This window comes from Xenopus laevis, chromosome 4S (assembly GCF_017654675.1).
Source record: "Xenopus laevis strain J_2021 chromosome 4S, Xenopus_laevis_v10.1, whole genome shotgun sequence".
Taxonomy (NCBI): domain Eukaryota; kingdom Metazoa; phylum Chordata; class Amphibia; order Anura; family Pipidae; genus Xenopus; species Xenopus laevis.
In genome coordinates, this window is record NC_054378.1 from 99984070 (window position 1) to 99990069 (window position 6000).

The 6000-nt window shown below is 43.1% G+C and overlaps 1 protein-coding gene across 1 annotated transcript in view; it reads right to left on the minus strand.

The window, feature by feature from the left end:
- Positions 1-5705, minus strand: part of mgat3.S (mannosyl (beta-1,4-)-glycoprotein beta-1,4-N-acetylglucosaminyltransferase S homeolog) — a 54175-nt gene extending 48470 nt beyond the window's left edge. Inside the window, exon 1 of the mRNA XM_018261209.2 lies at positions 4959-5705. The gene's annotated coding sequence lies outside the window, so the exon portion shown is untranslated. The remainder of the gene's footprint in view (positions 1-4958) is intronic.
- Between the last annotated feature and the right edge of the window lie 295 nt (positions 5706-6000).

A 6000-nucleotide genomic window follows, 5' to 3' on the forward strand; every position in this document is an offset into this window, starting at 1 on the left:
TATAAAGATGGTTTAACCTCATTTTCCTAAAGGTAAGGAACGTTCGTAACCTAATGTAGCCTAAAACATATAAGCTTAAAGAAAAAAAAATGTTTTCCACACAATTTCTTTAATTAAGAGGACACCGCACTTTATTTACTGAAACTCTCATTTACTTTTAATTTAGAGTTTACACTTTATTGGGACTTTGTGGCTATTAGCATCCCTTATCATGCGGCTGTACTGTAGAATGAACAGAAAATGTTGTTCTAAACAGAATTTCCTAAGACAAGAAAGCTGAGATCAGGGCCCATGTATAAATATTACCTGACACAAGGTGAACACATGTTTACTAACACTTGACTTTTTCATCACTATAATAAAACAATTAAAAATCGACCACACTTTCAAACACAAATTCCCCTTAATTTACAAAAAAAATCCAATAGAAAAAGTCAGCGCGGGAAAATTCGACTTTATGAAATTGTCGCCTCGACAACTGCAATTTATCAGATTATCAAATGAAAACCAGCGTCAAACAGTCCGAAACTATAGAGAATCATGGAGGTGAAAAACATGTTCCAATTATTAAAGGGACTATCCACCATTGACATCTACATGATTTTGACAGGTTTTAGCTGAAGTATTTTCAGGTTCTGATTTCTAGCAGCTTTAGAGCATAACAAAACTTTGGATTTTTTTCCCTTTAAAACTCGACCAGAAAAATTCAGGGCTTCATAAATAGGCCCCTTATTGTAAAGGTCTTTTTAAAAAGTATAATTTTTTTTAAGGAGTCAGATCATATGCAGAGTACTTTTAGCAGGATACAACTGCGAGTATGTGATATAATCTGCTCAACAGGTATCGCAATTTAAGAATCAATTGGTTGCAGAACCACTAAGCGAAAAAACAATCTTTTCAATACACTATAACACAACAGCACCACCAAAACTCCTGTCTGAACAAAATATCCCACAGAAATGACACACCCCTTGCCTAAATCAAGTCCGACAACATCTCTCTTTCTCTCATTTTTACAAAAAGTCTGCACTAGCCCTTTAAAGGAAACAGGAGTAGGGTTAAATATATAACAGATGGGGATTTCCTGTGCATGGGGCCTACATATAACAAAGGGATGTCATTTCATGAAGATATAGCATTGCTTTTAATAATGCATTACATAATGATTTATTGGAAAGAATTAGTAGTTGGTGGTGAGAGGACTCTACAGTTGTTGAAAAAGCGACCCTTTCTCTGACCCTTTTTGGGTTATGATACACATAAGTATATTCTCATTGTATTGCATGGTTACGAGTCACAGTAAACATGATGCAAGTCCCAATAAACTAAATGGATTGCTCTGCAGAAAGGGTTTAAGTTAATAGACATCAAACCATTTACTTATCCAAGAGGGTTGGCATTACTTGAGGTACAGGATCCGTTATCCGGAAAGCTCAGAATTACGGAAACGCCGTCTCGCATAGACTCCATTTTATCCAGATAATGTAAATTTTTAAAAAGTATTTCCTTTTTCTCTGTAATAATAAAACAGTACCTTGTACTTGATCCAACCTAAGATATAATTAATCCTTACTGGAAGGAAAACCAGTCTATTGGGTTTATTCATTGTTTACATGATTATCTAGTAGACTTAAGGTATGAAGAATAACAGAATTACAGAAAGATCCTTTATCCGGAAAGCCCCAGGTCCTGTGCATTCCGGATAACTGGTCCTATACCTGTACTTTCATTTTGCCTTTGGCAGCACTTTTTTCAATACTTGGAAGTGGCCTATCTGATATGCCATTTAAAATGCCCTTGTTACAGTAAGTCAGTGATCCCCAACCAGTAGCTCGTGAGCAACATGTTGCTCTCCAACCCCTTGGATGTTGCTCCCAGTGGCCTCAAAGCAGGAGCTTATTTTTGAATTCCAGACTTGGAGGCAAGTTTTGGTTGTATAAAAACCAGGTGCAAAGCCAAACAGAGCCTCAACATAGGTTGAGAATCCACATAGCGGCTAACAAATGGGCAATCAGAGCACTTATTTGGCACCCCAAGTACATTTTTCATGCTGTTGTTGCTCCCCAACTCCTTTTACTTCTGAATGTTGCTCACAGGTTCAAAAGGTTGGGGACCCCTGCAGTAAGTCATTAAAAAGGATTTATTTGCAGATTTGTGTATCCTGTGGCAAAGCAGCCAGGTTTTCTACACAGTTAAGTTAATAACCTAAAGAGCATCAGAACTAGAAGTTACTAGCAAAACTATTGGGTCCCAAATTGCCCCCCCCCAGCAGCCTGTTTTAATCACTGAAGCCCTGAAGTCAGCATAGCCTGCACATAGTAATTTACTACAAGAAACTTCTCCCTGCTAGCTGCTTCATTACGGTGCTCATCTACTGAAAATATGCACCTGTGCAGGATATGCCCTTCCCTAAAAACTTCTGCACTTATCCCAAAACACCCTCGAGAATAAAGCTGGCCATAGACGCAAAGATCCGATCGTACGAATCCTCGATTTGTACGATTTTCGGACAGTGTGTGGAGAGTCCCGAAATTTTTCGTCCCACGTCGGACAGGTTAAAAGAAATCTGTCGGCTGACGATAATATCTCTGGATGTATTGCCAATCGTACAATTTTCAGAGGGAGACTATCACTAGCTTTTGTCGGGCATAACATTCATACGATTGCTGTCAGGGGCAGAACATCGGCTGATCTGTTATTTTACTACTTTATTTGATCTGAATGGTTAGTGCAGGGTCGGACTGGGTAGCCTCAGGGCCCCCCCCATCCCCCGGGCCCCCCAGCCATGAACTGTTCTGACCCTGGTTATGTGCCTCAGATACCTCCTGCATCGTTGCCATCCCCCGCGTGTGAGCGTGCACACAGTGCGTTCCTACCTTTACCGGCGCTGCAGCGAGCACAAAGGTGAGTGCAGGAGTGGGTCTGGGCCGGCTGAGGTATCTGTCCCTCAGATACCTCCTGAACCTCACCCCCTGCTCGCGCGCATGTACGCACATGCGTACCTGTGTATTCCGACGTGGCAGCATGACCAGAGTGAGTGCAGGAGTGGGTCTGGGCCGGCAGGGCCCACCGGGTTTTTTCCCGGTGTCCCGTTGGCCCAGTCCGACCCTGGGTTAGTGGCAGGTCGGAGATGGGGAAGTCCGATCATTAGAGGATTCGAACGATCGGATCTTTGCATCCATGGCCAGCTTAACTCTGACCCTAATCCTATTGCTCTGGATACTTGCAGGGCAATTCCTCTGGTGCGTTGATAATTTTATTGCTATGACCTCGTTATATGGAAGGCAAAACATCGAGATAAGGCTATTTCAAATGGAATGAGGTTTATTGAGTTTAACAAAGAGTTTTTAATGGTTTTGCCTTGGGAAAATGATCATGTTACACCGAAGTATCCCACGAGCATTTTGCCAAAGACACTCCCCTTTTCACAAGCTTTTATAGATAAAAATGGGAGTACACATACATACGTTATATACGTTATATAACTTGAACCATCCCAAAATGGAAGAGGACTGAATGTTCTTAGCTACAGATATTGCACTGAAAATAGTTTCCCGCTTACAACTGTCCCTCAGCCTTGCAGTTCTTTATCTATTAAAAGCAGACACAGGGAGGAACTCAGTAAATGAAGAAAGCACTTCTGTACAAAGGGGCCTCATCTAGTATCTGCTGACACTCTGAATTCTGTCAGTAACTTACAAAGTGGACTCTCATCACTGGGTGTCATTAATAAGAGAAATAATAAATGGGGGAACATCACCAATACCTTCACCTTTCCTGCCTTGGGCATTTGGTTATTGCTGAGTCAGAATGATAGGGGCATTTGTTATTAGATTTTATTATTCTTACACTCTGACACATAACCATTTGTCCGTCATTGGAATAGGCTGTTCTCATATAAATGTGGTCATATAAAAATATATATTATCAGGGGGAAACTCTGAAATAACAGTTCAGGCTTCTTCTGAGCCCTGGAACCTTTTTCTGAAGCTTTTTAGGATTAGATTTTGGGAAAAATCTAACCAGGAGTCATTTTTCATTGTGGACACGAGGTCACTGACCCAGTTCCCTTTATTTTAAAGGCCCTCTAATAAACAGCTCTTTACAGTCAATGCAACATAAAAGGGCCTGGTATCCTTTACATGTGAAAATCATCCCTGGGTGTAAGACTGTGCACTGTGCTGCTCATAACCCAACAGAGATGTATTTTTAACAAAAGCAAGGTTTGTGGTTAACGACGACTGATAAAATCCACAAATTTAGATTATTTTGCTCATTGTGTATATAGGTAACTGTCTGTAGCCTCCAGTTTAGCATTTGTATATGCACCCTGGTCAGTCCCAGTGCTCCTTCGGGGTTTAAGCCTGGCATTTTCTAACGCGTTTCAGCAGTTATCTATGAGCGAGGGCATTAATCCAGCAGGGGTTACATCCCAGTGAAATAAGCGGGTACAGCCAGTGACAAGGTCAGGCAAGAGCAGGTCTGCTGTGGCCCATGAAAGGGAGGGGCTGCTTGTTCCTGCAGTAAGTTATTGCGCATGATAGACATACACATGAATGTAGGGACGATAGAGGCCCCCGGGGACCCACAAACAGCAGATAAGGGCAGGGGTGGGGGGAATGTACCACTAGAAATGCCCACGGGTAACATAGACTGTGTCAGTGAATCCTGCTCAAGTCCAGATTTGCTGTGCACATTGAGGGTCAGATCTGTATGTATGGCAGGAATAAATGTGCTGATAATGGGGAGAGCTTGTGTCCCAGAGTGCTATATGTATATATATATGTATATATATATATATATAATGAAAGGGGCACACAGCAATAGCTGCAGCAGCCTGACTCACAGTCCTATAGGGAGACATGATGTTGATAGAGAGAGGGGGGTTCAGGATACCTGCCCACCCCCTCCACATTATTCCACACATGTTCTTATATTATAAAAGCCCCTCTACTCACCCATTGCACAGTCCCAAGCGGCGGATCCTCAATCTGCTTGGAGGACACAGGCTCCCGTAGTTGTCCCTAACAGTCAGCACAGCCCGGGCTCGTCTCCAGCAGTCCCCACCTGAGCCCGGGGATACCCCCAGCCTCTGAGCCCATATTTAGTAGGACGCAGGGTCGGACAGCCGCTTGCAGTGGCCGCTTCTTTGGGCAGCTTCACCCCCAGCCCTGTGCCATAGACTAGTCCAGCAAAGCTGCGGCAAATAAACAAAGGAGCCCACTCTATCGGCCTCCGTGTCCTGCCGTGGGGAGGGGGCTGTGAGTCTCCGAGCTGACAGTGTATATGTCTCGGGCTGTGGCGCACAGCGGCTCCTCAGTAGCAGCAACAACAGACTCTCTTGTCCCTCCCGGGTGCCGCTCTTGTGCAGCGATTGTGTTTGTTATAGGGATCTCCTGTCCGCTGTGCCAGCCCCTGACTGATAACAATAATAATTCCTTTATTTCTCACTCTTCCCCGCCCGGGATGTTGTTCTGCTTCTTTATTCTGACATTCTCCTGTGAGGGTTTCTAGTCACACTTGCCTTTGGCTCCCTCTCTTCTCTGTACCATCCTCTCCCCTGACTGAGCAGCAGCCTCCTCTGTGTGTCTATAAGTATCTCAGTCTCCTCCTGTATAGCTGTGTCCTTCCTCTTATATATGTCTATATGTATCTCAGTCTCCTCCTGTATAACTGTATCCTTCCTCTTATATATGTCTATATGTATCTCAGTCTCCTCCTGTATAACTGTATCCTTCCTCTTATATATGTCTATATGTATCCCAGTCTCCTCCTGTATAACTGTATCCTTCCTCCCTGTGTGCCTATATGTATCTCAGTCTCCTCCTGTATAACTGTATCCTTCCTCTCTGTGTGTCTATATGTATCCCAGTCTCCTCCTGTATAACTGTATCCTTCCTCTTATATATGTCTATATGTATCTCAGTCTCCTCCTGTATAACTGTATCCTTCCTCTTATATATGTCTATATGTATCTCAGTCTCCTCCTGTATAACTGTA